The sequence below is a fragment of the Diabrotica virgifera genome, chromosome 7, assembly GCF_917563875.1.
Source record: "Diabrotica virgifera virgifera chromosome 7, PGI_DIABVI_V3a".
NCBI classification, from domain to species: Eukaryota; Metazoa; Arthropoda; class Insecta; order Coleoptera; family Chrysomelidae; genus Diabrotica; species Diabrotica virgifera.
This window is the reverse complement of record NC_065449.1, coordinates 204,877,832-204,900,635: the sequence shown is the minus strand read 5'-3', so window position 1 is coordinate 204,900,635 and position 22,804 is coordinate 204,877,832.

Here is a 22,804-nt window from a genome sequence, read left to right as displayed (position 1 = left end):
AAGATAAGAAAATTAATAATACAATGAGTGGCACATAAAAGTAACTTAATACAGGAAGCGGTTATAATCAAACTAGGGTCTTAAATTTAAATTTCTTGAAAATGATTCCTGAATGCTTAGAACTGCTTGCTGGCAAGTTTCGTTTTATCCATATAACTTTTTTATATTTGAGTGTTATTTACTAGATTAAAACAAAGAATTCGTTGGATAGTTTTTTTATCACACAAAGTGTAATTTAATCTACTTTGGGAGCTTTCAAGTATTACGTAACGCAAGTTGGGGGGGGGGTCATGTAAAACGTTACGGCGCGTTACACGGGGAGGGGGTAGGATGGTTCGAACAGCGCATTACGTAACATTGTTTTTTTAACTTAAATAAAAAAAATTACCGAATCACAATCTTCCACCTTTTCTACTTTCGTTTATATTTTACATAGAACCCCTGGATTGTATTATATTGCCCCCACACGCTCCGCTCATGTTACAATAGGACAAAATAGTATTCAAGTGAAAAAATCTTAAAATTTGTATTTAGCAGATAAAGCACAGTAACATGTGTCTCAATGGACAGCTCAAAATAAAATGATTTGGAATTTTCATGACTTTCTTTTATTAAAAAAGGCATTTATTTATCTTAGGGCCAGTTCGAAAAAACATTTGGTACCAAGCTGCTAGTTCACTCGAAAATACAATACAAAAGTATTGCTGTATTCTGTATATTCGTTGGTATTTCTTTAAAATTCAAAACTAACCATTGGGTTATTAGACCTGGATCCTGCGTACCAAAAAAAAAGTTGATTAATAGCAAGCTGAAAATTTGTTAATAGCTTAACGGTGTCTATTTTAGTCGGACAAACTTAGATGTACGGGAACACTGGAACGGTGGAAGTTTTAATTGTGGAACAGTTTAAAAATTTGGAACGTCAGATTACGAAAACGTCTTATGTATTTTGTCGGACATAACATCCAATTGATTTGTTACCCTTTCATAAAACTCTTATGCAAAAATCAGACTGCTATTACTAACCAACATGATTTCTGTCATTTGACATGTTCTTCATGTTCCACTCATTAAAATGCCCTGAAAGTTATCCTCCAACACCAAATTGTTCTATATGGTCCACATAATGTTAAGAAAAAAGTCACACCATTTTGAGCGTCGGGTTTGGGGGGGGGGGGGAGAGGGGGAAGAAATCGGTAAACTCAATTGCCCAAAAAATATAAAAAATATCGAAAACCTCCACTTTTCACTCTCCGTAACTCTGGAAGCGTTGATTTTATAACAATTATATATAGGACCTTTTTTGTTATAAATTTTATGTAGAATAATTTTGTATAGAATATTGTTTACGCTAAAGTATAGTTTTACAAATATTGACGAAAAACGTAAAAAAACTACTAATTTACCGATTTCACACCAATCTCCCCTCCAAACCGGACGCTGAAAATGGTGTAACTTTTTACTGAACAATATGTGGACCATATAGAACAATTTGGTGTTGGAGGAAGACTCTTACTTTGGATGTTTGGGTTAGGCCTTTTTTTGACCAGTTATACTATACATACTACCTCCGTAACTTTGAAACCGTTCATTTTAGAAGGATTATGCATTGGGCCTTTTTTATTTCAAATTGAATGTAGAACATTTTTGTATAAAAGGTTGTTCATGCTAAACCGCATAGTTTTAAAAATATCGACGAAAAACGTAAAAAACTACGAATTTACCGATTTCTCCCCCCTCTCCCCTTCAAACCCGACGCTCAAAGTGGTGTGACTTTTTTCTGAACATTATGTGGACCATATAGAATAATTTGGTGTTATATGATAACTTTCACTTTGGATGTCTGGTTTATGCCATTATTTGGATCAATTGTATCATACTATAAGACGCTATAAGCTTTCTTAATAATTATTATCCTAACTGGCGCGTTTATTGGGTTTTATTTGTCTGTCCGCGGTTTAAATATCATATCAGCCAATACATTTCTATGTTTATTGAAATTTGTCAAAAAAATTTTTTTGGACCTTGTTGGGAGGGGGGATTTCCCCTACCCCTCCTACCCACTACTCCTCCCCGTTGATCCGCCACTGAACAAAAAACACGTTGCGTAATATTCAAACTTTTCAAACTGTTTGAAGATGTTTGAATTCAAGTCAAACCTAAAGATATCGAAATAAAGTCAAGTCAAACTTTTTTATACAAAAAGTTTGATTTTCAAGTCAAGTCAAGTTTGTTGAGTAAAATCAAACTAGTTTGACTTGATGCATCTCTAATTCGACCAACTGTTTGTCGACCAAATGTTGTCGACTAATTTTCCGTCGACGAAGTGTTCTCGACCAACTTTCCTAGACCCTTCGGGGAGTATGTACCACCACATTTCATCGGGCAAGCCCGGGGGTAAGAGTCGCAAACTTTTTTGTATCTTTTTGGCGTTCGAAAATTGACATTATTTTTAGAGATTTAGCATTTTTGACTCTGACGACTGACTGGACTAATGTGACTTATGCTAATTTACAAATCATGTATTTCTGTAATACACTTCTTTACATTTACATAATAATTTACATTTACTCATAACTACATTTCTGTAATGTAACAAAAACTGTAATCCAAAAACATTTTACAGATTTCTAGTAAGCAATTATTGCTGTTCTCATAATTTCCGAATAATAGTTTCCTTGTCATAAAGTTTCATTGCATAATTTATTATGAATATTAATATTTTTGGCACCAGTATTAAATCATAACTACTGTTCCCATGATTTATAGTCTGATTTTACCAAGTAAAATTATTCGCACAAATGAAATATTTAAAATAGTTTATAATCGGCGCGGCGCGCCAGCCTCTATAAAGCATATACTGAACTTCTTCTTTCAAGAATACTTTGTGAGAAAGTAAAGATTTATTTCGACGCTCCTTTTTTTTAATAAAGGACTATAGCCAACTAGCACAAGAAAAACCATACATATTTAAATGCTGAAATGGCATAACTTGATTATTCATAGCAAATAGAAAAAACTATATATATTGTACGCATTTTCATGTCACGCTTTCTAACATGGAAAATTTATATAAGAACCTTGGCACTTTTAATGTGCAGGAAAACACATTTAAAAAGCAGATTTATTTATTTTTTTATTTATATAGTCTGTATCAGCCTCTTGGAATAAATTCGATTACATAAATATTTTAGTCTCGGCACCAGCTAGGTCACCGTTGCCTTTTCAATATGGAACTTGCATAAAATTTTAAATTCGAAAAAAATGCTATAAATCACAATAGACCAGGACTAATCTGTAAAAAAACGTGTATGTTTGGATGTGAGAGGTGGCATTCGGATTTTTGCAGATAAAGTTAGGTGACACCTTCAGTAATAATAATTGACTTATGCTCCTTCTCAAATATGCCCGGAACATTAATAAAAAATTAAAATATTTAAAAATTTCGAAAAACATCGATTTTTTTCTGCTTTCTTTGCTTATAACTTTAAAACGGTTCGTTTTGGAACAAAGTCGTACAGAAATAATAAAAAGATAATTGAATTTTTTATGATATACGACTGGTCAAAAATGTCTTAAGGTATTACCTTTTCTGCAATATAGCAATAAATACAAAATAAGGGGGCAAAATACGCCTGTTATTATTCAATGTTTCCTAACCACTTTGGTGGCACTTACAACCTTAGTAATTCGCTTAGAAAATTCTTATAACTTACTTAAATGGTCTACCAAATTTCATTAAAATCGACCTAATAGATTTTGCATAATAAATTTGCAATGTAAATATTTTTAAAAAAGTTCAAATTTTTTAAAATCTTTCTGAACAAAAACTAGACCATTTAGAAGTTGGCTAAGCTTTTTACATATAAAGAGGTGCTCTACATATCTAATAAACTTTACAGAAATAAAATCGGATTATTTAAGGGACCTCGACAATGTTTTAAAATTATAAACAATTTTTTGGCTTATAAACAAATAACTTTGTTATAAAAAAATTAATTTTTAGCTAGGCAAATAATTATAACCGGTATAATTTGACTTAAACTTTCAAGTGCTGTCAGCAGAATTGCTATTTTATTTTTTAATCAAATGTTATTCTCGTTCAAAAATTGCAATTTTTCGATTTTTTGAATGTTTCACCGCGTTTATCTCGAAAACTATGCATCCTATGAAAAAACTTATAAGAACATTTTATTTTGCGAAAAATCGATTTTATGTAATTCCTCAAGTTCTTTGTTTATAACAATCTTATGGACATCCGGATCAACTGTTACCCAAAAAATTCGTGTTCTACGGCTCAAATACATAAAAAAAACTTGGGTAAGTCCATCTAAATAAAGGAGCCCGTAGCACCCCCTCCTGGACACAGCACAATTTGTTTATAAGCCAAAAAATTGATTATAACTTTAAAACATTGCCGAGGCTGCTTAAATAATCCGATTTCAATTCTGTAAAGTGCATTAGATAGGTCGAGTGCTTCTTTATATGTAAAAAAATTGACAAATCTTTGTATCTTCTAGTTTTTGTTGTGCAAGATTATAAAAAATTTTAATTTTTTAAAAAAGTTTAGATTGCAAAATTATTATGCAAAATCTAGTACTTAAGTCAATTTTAATAAAATTTGCTGGACGGTTTTAGCACATTACAAAAATTTTCTAAGCGAATTAGGAAGGTTCCAAGTGTAACCTAAGTGATGGAAAAACATTGAATAAGGACAGGCTAGTTTTGCCACCTTATTTTATGTTTATTGCTATCTTGCAGCAAGAGTGTTAAATTAAGACATTTTTAACCAATCGTATCTGATAAAAATTTAATTATCTTTGTTTGATTCCTATACGACTTTGTTCCAAAATGAATGGTTTTAAAGTTATAAGCAAAGAAAGTAGAAAAAAAAACGAAAATTTTTGAAATTTTTAAATATTTTATTTTTTTTTATTAATGTTCCGGGCATATACAGTCGGAAAAATGAAAGAATACCCATGAACGAACATATAAAACACGCTGTATTTTCCTGTCACCGTGTCACAAAGAAAATTGTTCAGTGCAAGTACATGTAACAATAACTATTACATGAACTTGCACTGGACAATTTTCTTTGTGACACGGTGACAGGAAAATACAGCGTGTTTTATATGTTCGTTCATGGGTATTCTTTCATTTTTCCTACTGTATTTGAGAAGGAGCATAAGTCAATTATTATTAACGAAGTTATCACCTAACTTTATCCGCAAAAATCCGAATGCCACCTCTCACATCAGATCCTTCCTGGTCTACAACAGAACATAATTAAAAATATATATCAAAGAAAAAAAGTTGTTTTTGTCTTTTAGTCCTGTCGCCAGGGGGGGAACAACGGCCTCCTTAATTCAGATGGACTTACCCAAGTTTTTTTTTATATATTTTGACCCGCAGAATACGAATTTTTTGGGTAACAGTTGATCCGGATGTCGGTAAGATTGTTATAGACAAAGAACTTGAGGAATTACATAACAGCGATTTCTCGCAAAACAAAACATCTTTTTGTATTTTTTGGGTCATTTTAAGCAAAAAATATTCCTACAAGTTTTTTCGTAGAATGCATAGTTTTCGAGATAACCGCGGTTGAACTTTCAAAAAATCGAAAAATTGTAAATTTTAAACCCGAATAACTTTTGATTAAAAAATAAAGTAGCAATTCTGCTTACCGCATTTGAAAGTTTAAGTCAAATTATATCGGTTTTGATTATTTGCATTGCTAAAAATTTATTATTTTATTGTTGTTCTGAAGCTATTTTCTTGTGGCATTTTTACAATTTTAACTATTTAGAATGGGAAATAAGCCACAATATTATTAAAAAATGATTTTTATTAACGTTTCGACGCCCAAATCGGGTGCCGTTGTCAAAATACAAAATACTATTATACAATAGTATTTTGTATTTTGACAACGGCACCCGATTTGGGCGTCGAAACGTTAATAAAAATCATTTTTTAATAATATTGTGGCTTATTTCCCATTCTAAATAGTTATTATTTTATTGTTAAACAAAGCTGTAAACTGTAGTAAACACCTAGTATGTGAGTGATGTTTTCTATGATTTCTCATTTAAAATCGAACGAGTAGGTAGAGTAGCTACAAGTGCAAGCGAGGCAATTTCTACGTAGCATGCGTTAAAACGCATGTATTAGGCACGGGAAACCTATGTGTTTATAGATTATTTTAACAATAAAAAAATTAATTTTTAGCAATGCAAATAATCAAAACCGATATAATTTGACTTAAACTTTCAAATGCGGTAAGCAAAATTGCTACTTTATTTTTTAATAAAAAGTTATTCGGGTTCAAAAATTGCAATTTTTCGATTTTTTGAAAGTTCAACCGCGGTTATCTCGAAAACTATGCATTCTACGAAAAAACTTGTAGGAATATTTTTTGCTTAAAATGACCCAAAAAATACAAAAATATGTTTTGTTTTGCGAGAAATCACTGTTATGTAATTCCTCAAGTTCTTTGTCTATAACAATCTTATCGACATCCGGATCAACTCTTACCCAAAAAATTCGTATTCTACGGGTCAAAATATATAAAAAAAAACTTGGGTAAGTCCATCTGAATTAAGGAGGCCGTTGTACCCCCCCTGGCGACAGGACTATTTCGTTTGGCCCCTAAAGACGATTAAAATCGAGAGATATTTCAAATTATAGCAGCCACTGAGTGTTTTTGTTAAGATAATTTTTTTTTAAATGACCGAAGGTTTTTCTAAAGAGCAGTATTATTAACTTTCCCATTATGAACATAAATCTTTATTAATCGTATCCTAATTGTGATTAGTTTATTTTAATTTTATAGTAAAAATAGTTCCAGATAAATATTGTACCACCTATAAGTAAATACCATTCAATCTTTAATGCATATTTATCCAAACTATCAAAATATACCAAAAGTTATACATATTTGCTTCTTGTTCAAAATACAATTGATTTATTAAAAAACTATTAAGCAGACAACAGACATTAAATACTTACATTACAATTATTTTTACATATATGAAGACCTTGAGAATGAACTAAAATATCTTTAATGTCCTTTCAACATGAATATAACGACTCTATTAAACTGCGAAAATTTTAATCTTGTAAACTTGTAATCTAATAAATATTTTATTGGGTTTCTTAATGGTTGTACTTTTAAACAATGGTACCAACCAACACTTATAGCACAAAAGCATTTACTTTTATTTTCCACAATAAACACATACACACAATTCAATACTCATGTATCAGTCAATGTGTATGCTTATTGTTATTGTATAATGTAACAGATTTTAAAATAAACATTAAACAAAAAAAACAATTTAATACTATCTCTTCAAAAACTTTAACTCCAAAGTAAACAAAATTGTATATAATTTTATATGAGAAAGAAGAACTGTCACTACAAAATATAATATGACGTCACAAGGGTACGCGCGCTTTTTCGGTCGTTTGCAATTATTTAAATACACAGATTTTAAATTTGTACTTTTAAGTTATTATGAGGTGTATTTGAGGCGTGAAATTTTGGAAATATTATTTTTAAACGAAACTGAACATTATTATGTAATAAAAAACGTACAAGTTCCTTATTCTGACGGGTCCACACAAGTTTTTTCATTTTCACTTGCCGTCTCACTTCCATTCCGTTCCGTTCGACATGTGAACAAGTCATATCTAGATCTCAGATGTTACCTAGGGCAAATTAGAAAATATTTTAAACATTTAGGCTTGAGGTAGCATTTTAAACCAATGTTTCCTTGACGGACTACTTTTACTGGGCTTTGACCCACATATTTTTGTATAATACTATCTTGGTGGTTAGCATGTACATTGCACGTAAGCACTGATGATGACTGGTAAATCAGTCGAAAACTAGTTATGTGAATTTGATGTGGCCCTTTTGAGGGTTTTTAAACTTTTATACAGAATTTTACTGTTTTTTTTGTATCACATGGTATACAGCCAACTACAGGAAAACTTTTTCCTTGTGGATTTTTTGTATGTATTTTTGACTGCTGATTACGAATTCCAAGGGTGGATTTCGATCGAGTGGATAAACATTTATAATAATTTTTTACCTTCGAAATTCGTAATGAGCAGCCAAAAATACATGAAAAACTTGGGTCTCAGTGACCTCTATTTGGCGCCTAGGATGAAATGTCAATTCGTATTTTTTGTTACGCATTTTTTCCAACAAAAACTTTTTATATAGAGTATATCAGGTGGTCGATACCAACTTTCTTATTTTAAAAAATATAACATTGTATATATTTTGAAATTTTCAGTATTAATTGCACAAGAGCTCTAAAATTATCGAATTTTTCCCGAGTGACACTCTGACAGTTTTAATTAAGGAGAGTGAAATTATGTCAAAGTGTCACGAGGGCAAAAATTCGATAATAATTTTAGAGATCGAGTGCAATTTGTTGCGATTATTTCATGAATAAAACTGTTCAAAACCAAAATTTTATTGTAATTTATTTATGTAAGTACAAATTAGTACAATTAAACACACAGTTGTTATAAATATTTGACGGTTGAAAGTCATCACATTCATAATTTTTAAAACATTAATTGTAATTAATGTCACTGAATGTATTTTTTCGTAGCAACGAAGGGCATCTGTGACGTAATATACTTTACGACGGGATATTATTAAAAATTATCGGGTATAATATCACAAGAGAGTGAGAATAAATTGAAAATAATGCGACAGTTTTTCGAAAATTTGTTGTCTGGCAATAGACACGAGAGCCCGCAGGGTTCAGAGCTCGAGTGGCTATTGCCCAATGACAACAAATTTGAGTAAAAATGAAGCATTATTTTCTTATTTATTCTTACTGTCGTGTGATATTCGTAATTTTTGAATACGTATATTATGGATATTTTCTTAAATGTGACAGTTGTCAAAACTAGGAAACTGGTTGCCATTAAACAGAAACAATCTACTTAAAAAAAGTCTATCGGTAATTTTCTACAGTAGATAATTCTCAGTATAATTTTAATCTGATTAGACAGAATTAAACACGTGATCAAATATCTTACTATACGATTGGAAGTTAAAATCATCAAAAAATAATCAGTTTAATTTTTATTTCTGTAGCTTTCTATTGGTCAGAATCTCCTATGAATGAAATAATCGACTTTATTTTCTAGACATATTTCATATACAATATTTTTAACTCTTTCGGAAATATTTCCAGATTTATTGTAAAAAATTTACATTAAATAAAGAAAATTATTACAAAGATTCACTACAGCACAACGACAAAAAGGATAGTTTTTACACTGTTGATTTGTTGAGATTGTAAAATGAAAAATAAAGAAATTTTATATCAATGTAGGATTGTAACGCGGTCGTTGCGTTGTTGATCCAAGGTAACTAAATCAGTCGAAGAAAAGAGTTCGCTTTTTAAGACATTTTTATTTGGAATCAAAACATACAAAAGATAAGATAATTAGCCTTAATTACTCGTTAATTTCGTTAATAAAATATATTTATAATCTACGCATCGAGCTTTCTGTTCGGGCCGATGCACAGTGGTCCAAAATCCCGAAAAGCTGGCCAAAAGTCAAAAAAAAATTCAACTTTTCGAGAATATTGTTATATTTTCTAAAAGAAAATTAAATTCCCTATTCAGTGTTGGCAACCCTAGAGCTATATCTCGTATATCTGAATTTCCAGTTCAGTTCAAAGTTGACCTTCTTACGGAACAGAAGCGCAGTTAAGAATAACGAATATTTTATACGCACAGTCTTGTGCGTGTATCTCGAAAACGAAGTGCTCAAATTCAATTCTGCACAATGAGAGTATATATTGTGAAAAAATTAAATTTTCAGATAGGCAAATAGTTATATATTCTATCGAATTCCAAGATGTTACTACAATCATCTTTTAGCTTATATTTCTCTCTTTAAGGCAGGCCGCACATCAAAGAAACATGAAACGTAAATTACGTTTCATGGAAATAAAACACTGCTAAACAGATATACGTCCGGCCATTTATGAAACTCTCCGAAAATAAAAATGTGTCATGAGCATGAATCACATTCGTTTCAATGGTAGGCGGACTTTGAGAATTGTTTAGCAGTGTTTTATTTTCATGAAACATGTTTCACGTTTCATTTTTCATGTTTTTCGTTTCATGTTTCTTTGGTGTGCGACTTGCCTAAGACTAAAAAAAAATTAGCTGCCACTATCTGCCCCTTTGGTTTTGCGAGAATTTTTTGTACAAGCGCTCTGCGCTATGAGCTTCAACATGAATCGTTAACAACGCAGAATAAACAGATCATGCCGCAGCATTCAGGTAGTTGTTATGACTGTAGATCTTTAGTTATTTCAGTATCATAGGGTAAAATCAGAGATAAAAGGGTCAGGTACAGTATTGTTGAAAAATAAAGTAAAAATTAGTTTTGACTTTCATATGATTAATAATCGAATTTAACGTTGGAATAAAAAATCCGCCATTGCATCCGCCATTTTGTTTTTTGAAATTTCGATTTCGGATTCGTAATCAGCAACCTCAAAAACCCCCGGATATCAAATTTCGACGGTATTACATATATTTAAAATACATAAACCCGCCATATTACATCCGCCATTTTGTTTTTTTGCAATTTAGACTTCGGATTCGTAATTAGCGACCTCAAAAACCGCTGGATGCCTAATTTCATGCAAATCAAAAAAAGCTTTCATATTTTGGCCATCTTTTCCGGTTTTTGGACCACTGTGCGATGTGACCATATTTTGTACATGAATGAATGATTTTGACGATCGCGTGAAATAGGAATTGCTTTTATTAATACGATACGAATGTATAAGGAAAGGGAAGAAAGGGAATCTCGCTCAGCTTGCCAGATGAAAAGTCATATTAGGGATATACGATTACCGCTCGTATAAGGATAGGTAAGAGGAAAACTGTCGGATTCGCTCAGCTCTCCAAAACGACGCGGAAAATGGTCGGGAAATACTACCTACATAAACTCACCTCTTGTACCTCGCTGTTGTTTATTATTCTTCGATCAACGCTCCAAGAATAATAATCGACTAGGCTTTGTGATCCGACTTTTATATCGTCCAAGACGGTACAAAAACACGTTTTACTTAATTCATTGGCGTACTCTAGACGATAAAATTATATTATCGTCACAGGATATGTTCAAAGATAGCCCAAGTTGTAGAGAAAAAAACGTGCATTAATTAGTGAATTTTTGAAACTAGCACAGCCCAAATGGATGACGTCAACATTATGGCATATATGTCAAAAAATCATAATTTAAACATAAAAATCGACCGGTCTCGGGATTTTTCTCCAAAGTGACCTTTTCTCGGAAAAATGAATCTATTCCATAATTTTGAACATCTCTGTATATTGCATGTTGACATAGCTAAAAGACGTCCAAATTCTAGTTACTGTTGGGCAGCGTATACAGAAACGTTATGAATACAATGCGAAATGTTTAAGATAAAACAGTCCCTCGCGAATATCCAGCTTCTTCAACGAAGAGTATTACATTCCACTGAGAGCCATAAAAGCGAAATAAATGATAGCTCCTCGTATACAACAATAAAATAGAGTGGCGGTAACGCGAGGACCCAAAGGTCACATAAAAGACCTAATCGCCGCCGACTTCGATTCGATTGCCGTTTTCTTTGCCCACTTCTGATCTGATGTATCTGTCGATAGAGACTTGGCATCGAGGCACTTGCAAAATGATACACATAGTTTCAAAAGTTATGCACCACCCAAAAGAACACTGCACACATCTTATGGAAAATTTAATGTCACTCAAATACAATAAAATGTACATGAATACATTCGTCTCGAAATCACAATTATTTCATATCAAATTGTAATTAAGGTTTATGGAAATGACATGGCGAATTTATTAACATCTAAAGGCGGAAATACATATCCGCGCCGCGCGTTCGTGGCGCGGTTAATGTTCGTTAAAATTTTTCATTTTGACGAACCTTCCGCGATCCAGAGGAAACTTACGAACATTTAGTAATTGTAGATATGTAATTAGTATTAAATGTGGGTGCCTATTGTGACGTCGGGAGTAGCTTCTCCTATTCTCATCGAGAAGTGTTTGGTTTCATTCCGATTGGTTGCAAGTTGAGTTGCAAGTTGGTTGCAAGTCGGTTGCAAATTGGTTGTAAGTTGGTTGCAAATTGGTTGCAAATTGGTTGCAAGTTGGTTGCAAATTGCTTGCAAGTTAGTTGCAAATTGGTTGCAAGTTGGTTGCAAATTGGTTGCAAGATGGTTGCAAGTTGGTTACAAGTTGGGGGTTGCAAGCTAACATGTTTAAATATATTCAATGTCATCATCTCATTTTCACTTTCCACGGTAAACATCAATAAGTTTGATATTTCCTTCCTAACACTCCATTACTAACAAATATTCAACTCAGGCGCCCCAAAACCAACAAACCACTCGCAAACCCGTCCAAATACGTATTGCGAACCATCAAAGCATTTGTTGAAAAGGCGACAGAAGTTAGATCGTGGTGCGCCGTGTGCGAGCCGTTTGTGTGCCACTTGAAAACACGTACTAATCTAACAAATATGCTGCGCGCGAGCGGCTCGCACACCGAGCAGAGCGCATATGTATACCCGCCTTAAGAGAAACTGATCTGAATTCTTCCCAGGACCTCATGAAAGACATTCGAAGAAATTTGCGTCTAGTAGAGAAGAATAGGCCACTCCACATAATTTAATAGTATCATTTAGTTAAGTACTTATTGAGTTCCTTAAGGAATCTATCCTTAGAAAAGCTCGAAATCGTCAGATTAAAATAAGGTAAGTTAAGTGCATGCAAAACAGTGTATATTTCAAAAATCTGACGATTTGAGCGAGGCGTAAGGAAATGGGCGGGTCACAAAGTTTCACAAAAAAAAGCGAATATTTCGCGAAATGAACGTCAGATCGGAAAACTAAATAATACATGTTCAATATTTTTCACAAATTTATCGAATGATTAAAAACACGACCCCCACGGAGAGGGGTGGGGGGTAAATTTAAAGGTTTAAATACGAACCCCGCGATATTTCACGAAATGAACATCACATCGAAAAACTGAAAAATACACGTATTCAACATTATTGGAAAATCTATCGAATGACACCAAACACGACCACCCACGGAGGTGGGGTAGGGGGTTACTTTAAAATCTTAAATAGGATCTTAAATAGGATTTAAAAAATTATGGATGGCCCTATAATCGGAAAAACGATTGTTGGAAATCAAAGACCCCCACTTTATGGAAAACTTAACTTAACTTTTTTTGGTTTTAGGACCTACTCTTCACAACTCAATAGGTCCCCATAACGCTCGAGTAACTGCAAATATAGCATACTTTCTTCCCTTACTATCATAATGATAAAATAATAATAAAATTAGGCTGTTTTGCAATTCAATTCGGAGCATTCTTGATTTAAAGTGCTTCCAATTGTTTACTATATCTAACATTTTAGTAGCACACAAAAAAAAGAACATCATCTAAACCTAAACATTTAAATAATGATAATAAAAAGTATACCTCTAATGTTGTGGCTCGCGAAGTAATAACGATTGTTAATATCAAAGTGAAATCACAAGTTGAAAAAAAAATTATGACTCTTTCTGATGCGTACGCCCCCCTCTACGCGCAATATGGAGTCATAAATGATAATTTTTTTGCAGGCTGAATATCCGAAGTCTCATATGGGAGGTAATCATGTTTTTTTACTTTTAGTTTTTATTACTGCCATCTCCTACTTCTTAAGTAAACACTGTTCATATCTATGTAAATCATCTTCCTATTATCTACAATTCCCGTTAAAAATTCAAATGAGACCCATAAACAAAATGCATTCACCCCTTTCTAAATCTACTGGTATATGGTAAATAAGCAAAACGACTTATTGTGTTAGACATCCTTATTGCATTTTTAAGACTATTTTTTTCTGCAAAGCCGAACATCAATCGTAAGAAACAATGCAACGAGTATTTGCATACGCGTGTTTTATTTGAGTAACGTGCGAATATCTTACACATGGTAGATATTCTCGACCGCCTGCAATAAATGCTAATTAAAAACGATTAAAAACTAATAAAGAAACTGGAGCGAATTAACATATCGAAACACAGAAAGTATTTACTATTATCTGTTACTTTAAGTATCTTGATATTATTTGTTAATTATTATTTGTGAATGACAGTAGTGTGATGAGTGTTTGTTTAACCCGGGAGCAGTCGCGCCGTGAGAAAAAATCTCACATTTTATCCTTTTCCGTGACAACTTGATGAAAATTTTTTCAACATTGCTTTCCACTCGTAAGTGCCTCGATGAGGATCGTAGTAATGCGTAGATTTTTTTTTATTTTTTTTATTTTTTATGTGGAGTTTATGGCTTTGGTGAGAACCAATTAGCTTTAAAATTGTTAGAAACAGATATTTTTAACATAAGTAAATAAAAATATATTATAAAATAGAAATTTGTTTTAAATTCGTATTTAAATTTGTATTGTGAGATTTTTTCTCTACGCGCGACTAACGACGTAACAGAAGTGCGACTGCTCCCGGTTTAAAGTGTCTTAACAGACATACGAGGGTGACTCGTAAACATAGTTTCCTATGCCGCTGAGAAAAAAATGCAACGTGCTGAGAGAAATCTGGCAACACTGCCTTACGCATCACATTCCCCTCTCTCTTCACTCCATTACTTTCGCCTCGCTGCATTGCTCAGTGACGGCCTAGCGCCTTCGAAAATGGAGGTCCCGGTCGCTGTTACCGCCAAGGTCATTCATATAAAAATGTGCCCTATGCTTCTGAGAAAGAGTGAGTCGTGCTGGGAGAAATCTGGCAACACTGCCTTGCACATCAACTCTCCCTCTCCCTTATGGCTCCTCTACATAATCGGCGATTACAGACGATCAAGCGCGAGCACGATTGTGTAGAGGGCATACTCGGCTATAGTTGCCCATACATAATCGTCTATGATCGCCCATGACTGTAGACTCTAGACGATCCGTGTTTTGCCGGTTTTTTGGAGACGCTTCAAAGGGAATCGTCGAGTAATAAATAATATAAGTTAATGAGTAATATGTAAGTAATAGTCGCGTTGACATGCCCACGCGATCGCCAATCATTCATTTCTCGTCGGAAAATATTGTGCTTATGTTTAAAAATTTGTAATTTTTTATACTAAAAAGTTGATGCAAGCTTAACTATCCCCCGTACCGAAAAATCTCCATGCGATTGTAAGTCGTATTTTAACTGGTATGGACTTTCTGAAAGTAGTGTCTTGTTTTGCTACTAATGGGGATCTTTTTCGTACCAAATACCTAATTGAAATCGCTTGGTGACATACATATAAAGTTTTCGAATTATCCAGAAGGTTTAACCAATAATTCAGCAAGCAGATTCTCCATAATTTTTTTTTTTTGGAAAAAGTGCATTGAGAAGTGAAAAATATGTTTATCGAATTGCGGAGTTTGATGTATCTAAACTCATTTGATTTTATCTTGAACAAGCCTGTCTTAAAGGTAGTTGTCAAATACCACTCTTCTTTTCCTCCATTTTTTTACAACTTTTCGTTGGGCCATATTGACATAATGGTTGTATACCGCTATTAAATAAATTGTTGCAGTAGCAACACACTGCACGTCCATCTTGATGGTTGTCGTTCAACATGCTACGGACGATTATGTGGACACTTGCACGATGATTGTGCCGATCATAGACAATCACATGATCGACCATCATCGGCGATAATGAAGAGCAGGCATAACACCACAAGTTTCGCCTCGCTGCATTTCTCAGTGTCGGTCTAGCAGCTTTCAAGATGGAGGTCCCGGCCGCTGTTACCGCCACTGTAAAATTGGATCATCTATGACATTCATGGTTAATTAATCGGAGTTTATAGGTAACATGCATATCTGTTCCACATGTTCGCAAATAACTAACTTTGATATATGGGAACACTGGAACAGGTTAAGTTTTAATCGTGGAACAGGTTAAAAATTTGGAACGTCAGACTACGAAAACGTCAGATGTATTTTGTCGGACAGAACTTCCAATTGATTTATTGCCCTTTCATTAAACTCTCATGCAAAAATTAGACTGGTGTTTATCAAAAACTGGGCATTTTAACGAGTGGAACACGAAGAACATGTCAAATGACAGGAATCATATTGGTTAGTAATAGCAGTCTAATTTTTGCATGAGAGTTTAATGAAAGGATAACAAATCAATTGGAAGTTCTGTCGGACAAAATACATCTGACGTTTTCGTAGTCTGACGTTTCAAATTTTTAACCTGTTCCACAATTAAAACTTCCCTGTTCCAGTGTTCCAATATATCAAAGTTTGTCCGACTAGACACCCTTAAGCTATTAACAAATTTTCAGCTTGCTATTAATCAACTTTTTTTTGGTATGCGGGATCCAGACCTAGAACTTTTGAACAGCATGATCAAATCTACCTCTCTGCAAAGTTTTGAACCAATTTATTTGAAACCACTTTTACATAAGAAAGTACCGTGGTACTTTAGCAAAAAGTAGGTATCTATTGTACACAGGGCTGCCGAGCGGGCGGTACAGCCGCTACATTTTACCGGGGCCCGGCGATGTAAGGGGTCCGGCGTCGACCAGACCAAAGATGTAATTTTTCCCGTTTTTCTTGCTCTTCACTTTATGCCCATAATGCGTTTAATTATTATTACTCGGTTATATTTAATATTATGACCTTTAATCGATTTTGCAACAAATCACAGGAGTCAAGTACTACAGTGCAGTCAGATAAAACTATGGTATGGATATGGAAATTAAAAATATATCAGGACTTCTAGAATATTTACAAAAAATCAGAAGAATCTATGATGAAGAATGTAAATTAGTTACCAGTAATTATGGAATAAATCCAGTATTTACATCAAATAAAGAAAAAAGCCTGTGAGATTTTTGATGATTTGTCTGGGCCTAGTAGTGATGCGACTGATAATTTTGATCCCGACGCAATATTTCGCAGGGAAATATTTAATACTGTCATATAATAAGCAATTTAACCAGAAGATTTAATGCTGAAAATAAAATTCATTCGCTATTTAAAATTTTGTGGATATTCCGAGATGAAGATGAAGACAATATTAAAAAAACTGATAGTATATGTATTGCGCGAGTTTTATAAAGAAGACATCATTGAAGAATTATTGATAGATGAAAATTTTTATCTGATAGCGATATTCACGGATAATATTGGTGACTCTCAACTTTCTCCAATAGATTTGCTTAATAAAATTAAACATCTCAAATTTGAATCGTTATTGCATTAAGAATATTTTGCACATTACCAGTGACGGTCGCAGAAGCAGAAAAGATCCTTTAGTTTTCTTTTTCGCATAAAAAATGCTGTGAGTCAATAGCTAGAATGAAACAGGATCGGTTAGCTGCCTATCAACTTTGTGAATTGAGAATGATTTGGCAAAATCATGCCATTTTTCGAAAATTACAGACATTTTTGCCCATCAGAAAACTCGAAACTACCTGTAAGTATTATAAATATTTTCACTATTATAAATACATATAATCAAAATTTAATAAAATTTATATTTGAAATGTTTCTTATTTATTATTAATAATTTTATTTCTATAAAAATTAAACAATTTTTTTCGATCTTCACTTTTTGCCGGGGGCCCGCCCTTCACATTTTGCCGGGGGCCCGCCATTCACTTTCTACGGGGGCCCGCCCTTCACCTCTCATCATCCGCTCCGGGGGCCCGCTCATCCCTCTCGGCGGCCCTGATTGTACAAGATGGTCTAGTACCAATTAAAGAAAGTGTTTCTTCTTACAACTAGAAACAAGGTTGTCATATAATTAACAGGATACTACTCAAGATATTACTCGTAATATCCCTTTTACAAACACTTAAGCCGGACCCTCACGGTACTGCGGTGTCGTTCGATAAAATCGTGGATGATATCAATTCTGCAGTACTGCAACGGACAGGCCAGTGTCTGTGTGGTCAAATTGTAACGATTTTGTTGGATGCACGGTCACACACGATCAAAATTTTTGCCAATTAGTCAAATTCGAAAAAATTGAAGGACGCCGCAGTATCGTTAGTGGCCGGCTTTAGAGAATACTACAGGAAAACGCGTTTACCTAAAGAAATGTGGCGACACGTTTTAATTACTATTTTACTATTTTTTAAATGCTAATTTTTATTTTTATTTTTTATAACTTTTTCAAAATGAAATAATATGGGCCATTTAAAATTCACATTTCTTTCTATACGAAACCAGATGGTAACGGCTTGTTCAGTTTCAGTTTATTTATGGGAAACGAAATTCCCCATTAAAGTTACCTTATCAGACCTTATGTCAATAAATCACTTTTTAACTGCATTCGAAGACGCTTTTTAAAACTACAAAAATGTTTTCAGCTTTTAAAACCACAGACATGTGATTTTAGTTCAGCCACAGCAGTCTGACACAAACCCTCGTCCCGCAAAGAATAACAAACCCTCTTACGAGATATAAGCACGCCTTTTTAACCAAAAATAAATAAATATATTATTGTTCGTTGTCTTACACTTATTGTAATTTCATTTAAGTGTTGCCGTCAACACACCACCTACGGAACAGACATTTTTAAGCAAAATGAAAAATTCAAGAAACCTTACGATTTACAAAGGAAATCTAAATTGGTTAATTAAGATTTTGTGGATAAATTACGTTAATTCATTTTTTTTTCTTTGACATGTTAACTATATTGTGTATGTGTATGTCAATCCAAGCTGTTCTTTAAAATTCGGAGCAAAAACCGCGATTAAAAAGGACTATAACGATTTTTTTTACATAAATCATTAACGTCAAATAAAGGAACATGTACCTAACACTTTTATGGTTTATAGTTTTAATAACTTTCAAACAATGTGCCAGAATCATGTTCTAACTTGGTTAATTTGACGAAAATGTAAAATTAATCACAGTAACACTTCAGCCCACTAGAAAATGTCCCAAAATGACATTGTTCGTGGTCTAAAAACTTCAAACAAGACGTACACAAAATCTTAATTAACCAATTTGGTCGTTTCTATTGTGATTAAAAATAAAGAGACGTTTTACGATAGGTGCAGTTACCGATGATAGAGCAGTCTACGAAGACGAAGACGTTATTATTAGCGTATCATTTAGACCATGTAATCAGTTGCTTCGCCTCGAATTCTCCTGACACATATGTTACGCTGTTTGCATTCTGAATCATGTTGCTTGTTGTGATATGCTTATTTTCTAACTAAATAGATAGGTACCTAGTATGATTCATCTACTTTTTTTTAGAGTATATTATATGCTGTGATATATTGAAAGGGAATGTTAAGGAGTGTCTATTTGCGAATAAGAGCAGTAGCTTACTTGATAATAAGTTTATTAAAAAATAGGTGAGAAATCAATTGGCATCAAGGATAAACGGAAAAATGATTAGTACTCGTAAAGGGCTATTATGCTGCTTTAACAACTGCTTTAGCGAAAATGCATTGAGCGACTGTGGCCGGCCACAGTCGCTCGTCTGGGGTGTAACATCCACTCTACATATAGACCAGGGCGCATCTGTAAAAACATTAGTACATTTGGATGTTAAAAGGTGACTCATATTTTTTGCAGAAATTGCTTGAAAATAACTCTTATATTTGAGTTATATTCCCACTCAAAAATGTCCGGAACATTGTTTAAATAAAAATGTCAAAAAATGAAGGAAACATTCGATATTTTTCTTGGATTTTTGTTTATCCTCCTCAGTCCATAGGTCCAGCCAGCTGGACAATGTTTACTAATTTATTACACGGTGACTATTCAGGTTGGGCATCGCTGCGTCCTATATTGCAGCATATTGGACTTCCTATTTATCAGTCAAATTCACTCATTTAAAAAATTCGACAACAGCGCCTACATCAGTAGTTTGTTGTTACATGTGGTGAAACTTTTTAAGTTATGATGGTGGCTCCACAAAAATACAGTAAGTTGTAGTGTTTTTCTGTACTTTACAGTATTTATTGTTTTTAATGTATGTTACTTGATGATTGGACGTATTTGTGGTAAATATATATTTGAAAATAATTACAACTGGACACGTTAGCGGTCCTCTAAACTTTTTGTCCAGCATTTTGGACATTGGGACTTAGTTAGCCAAATATGTTTCCATACTCACATTTTTTAAGTTTAGTTACAGATAGTAAAAGGATATTGATGGAAAGTGCATTGGAGGCTATTTTGACAGATAACGATTTTTTCGTCAGTGAAGATAACGATAATGATTAAAGTAAATGGATTTACAGGAATTTAAGATGTATGTTGGAAGGTCACTAGCTTTAGGTGGTAAGACTGCAAGTGAGGGACAAGCTAGTGCGTCTATTTCAAGAAAACAGGAGACATCTGAAGATGAAGTGCCCATAATTCCTGTAAAAAGATCTACAGTTTTTCAGTTACCGTCTATAGATGTAAGAAAAACCAGTAATGACCATTTGCCAATATGCTCTGTCAGCAATAGAAATTCTTATCGCGTTACCTAATCCTCTTGAATGCATTAAGAAGAAGAGATTCTTTTGAACAAAATGCAAAATGTATATGTGTATTTCTCCTGAATCAGAATGTTTTTTCAGTTTCATACTTAAATTATATGAAAGCTAAGTCGTGATGTCCATTATGCTGAACCTGTCATATTATGTCTGTCAAATAATTTTTTATAGTTTTTATAGATTTTCGTTTATTGTTTTCACAAATGAGGAGAGAAAATAGAAAATATTGTTAAAATAATAAAAACTTTTTTCTTGGGGCTGAAGAGGTTATAACTTTAAAAGTACCTATTCATTTTCGAGAAAAGTTGCACCGACATAAAAGTTGCGTAATTAAATTTCCTACAATATAGGATTAACTGAAAATTTTAAAAATTGTCGCCCTTGTTTTGTTGCAAAATAGCAATAATTTCGAAAAAAAAACCATAAAAAACAAGTACATATTCGCATTTTACGTTTTTCAACCATTTATGCTACACTTAGGACCTTCATATTTCACCCAGAAAAACTTTATGATATGATAAAACAATACTGTAAATTTCATTAAGATCGGTTTAATAGATTTTGCAAAATAAATTTTGCAATCCAGCTTTCGCAAAAAAAACATTTTTTCAAAATGTTACAGCACTGAAAATAAAGCAGATAGCAAAGTTGAATTTTGTTACATATTTATAAAAGAATACTGCACCTTTCATTTTCAATTTGCAAAATTAAAATCGGTTAACTAACACGGCGTCAGGAATTTTTTTAAATAAACATTAATTTTTGGTGCTACGCGCAGGACAGCGGATACGTTCGCTCTGATTGGGCATTCCAATGACCTTTAATAATGATTGATAAATTTTAATTTATTGTAAATTTCGAAATAAATAAATAAATTTGTTTATTTCAAAATAAAAACACATACTCTGTCCTTTGAAATAATTTTTTTAGCAAAAACTTTCATTGTTCATATAACTTAGAAAATATAAGTGTATTATTTTTAAACATAAGCAATTGTCTAAACAATTTTTCACAAACAATAAACAAATTAATTTGATTTTTGTGGAATTAAAATATGAACTTACAACAAAATATAGAGTAAGAAAATAATATATTAGATAAAGATTGGAAGAAATTTTGGTGGAAATCAAATTGTATGAATCGAACACCGCTGTCCTGCGCGTAGCACCAAAAATTAATGTTTATTTAAAAAAATTCCTGACGCGCCGTGGTAGATAACCGATTTTAATTTTGCAAATTGCAAATGAAAGGTACAGTATTCATCTATTTGTAAAAAAAAGTGTAACTTGCTATCTGCTTTATTTTCAGTCCTGCAACATTTTGAAAAAATGACTTTTTTGCGAAAACTGGATTGCAAAATTTATTTTGCAAAATCTATTGAAGCGATCTTAACTAAATTTACAGTATTATTTTACCATATCATAAAGTTTTTCTGGGTGAAATATGAAGGTCCTAAGTGTAGCAGAAATGGTTGAAAAACGTAAAATGCGAATACTTGTTATTTTATGTTTTTTTTTTCGCAATTACATATTGCTATTTTGCAACAAGGGTAACAATTTAAAAAAAATGTAACCAATCTTATATTGTAGGAAATTTATGCCTGGTTGCACCAACGGATCTTAGGCTTAAGCCGAGAATATCATAAGAATTAATGTAATATAATTACAATAAAATATAATAGGAATATCATAATATAATAATAGATATACTTGATAACAAGGTAAGAATTCAAAATTATGGTGCAACGTAAGTGATATTTCCGGTGGTCCTATCTATAAGCAGAGCTTAGCTAAGCTGGAGCTTAAGTTCTGTTGGTGCAACCAGGCATTAATTACGCAACTTTTATTTTAGTGCAACTTTTCTCGGAAGTGAATACTTTTAAAGTTATAATCAAAAAACCAAGAAAAAAATCGAATTTTTCCTTTATTTTTTGACATTTTGATTATTTAAACAATGTTCCGGACCTTTTTGAGTGGGAGGATAACTCAATTATTATTATATGGGTTAATTCCAAGCAATTTCTGCAAAAAAATTAGAGTCACCTCTCAAACGTCCATCTCAAAACAGATCCGTCCTGGACTAATAAGAACCCACGATAAATCGGCCCTCATGGATATTACAGCACCCTAATATGTCTGTGTAGATTTTGGCGTTCGATCCTACCATCACTTGTGACATCATTGCCGTATCCTCTATTTTTTCATATTATCACGTTACAATTTTTGTGATAT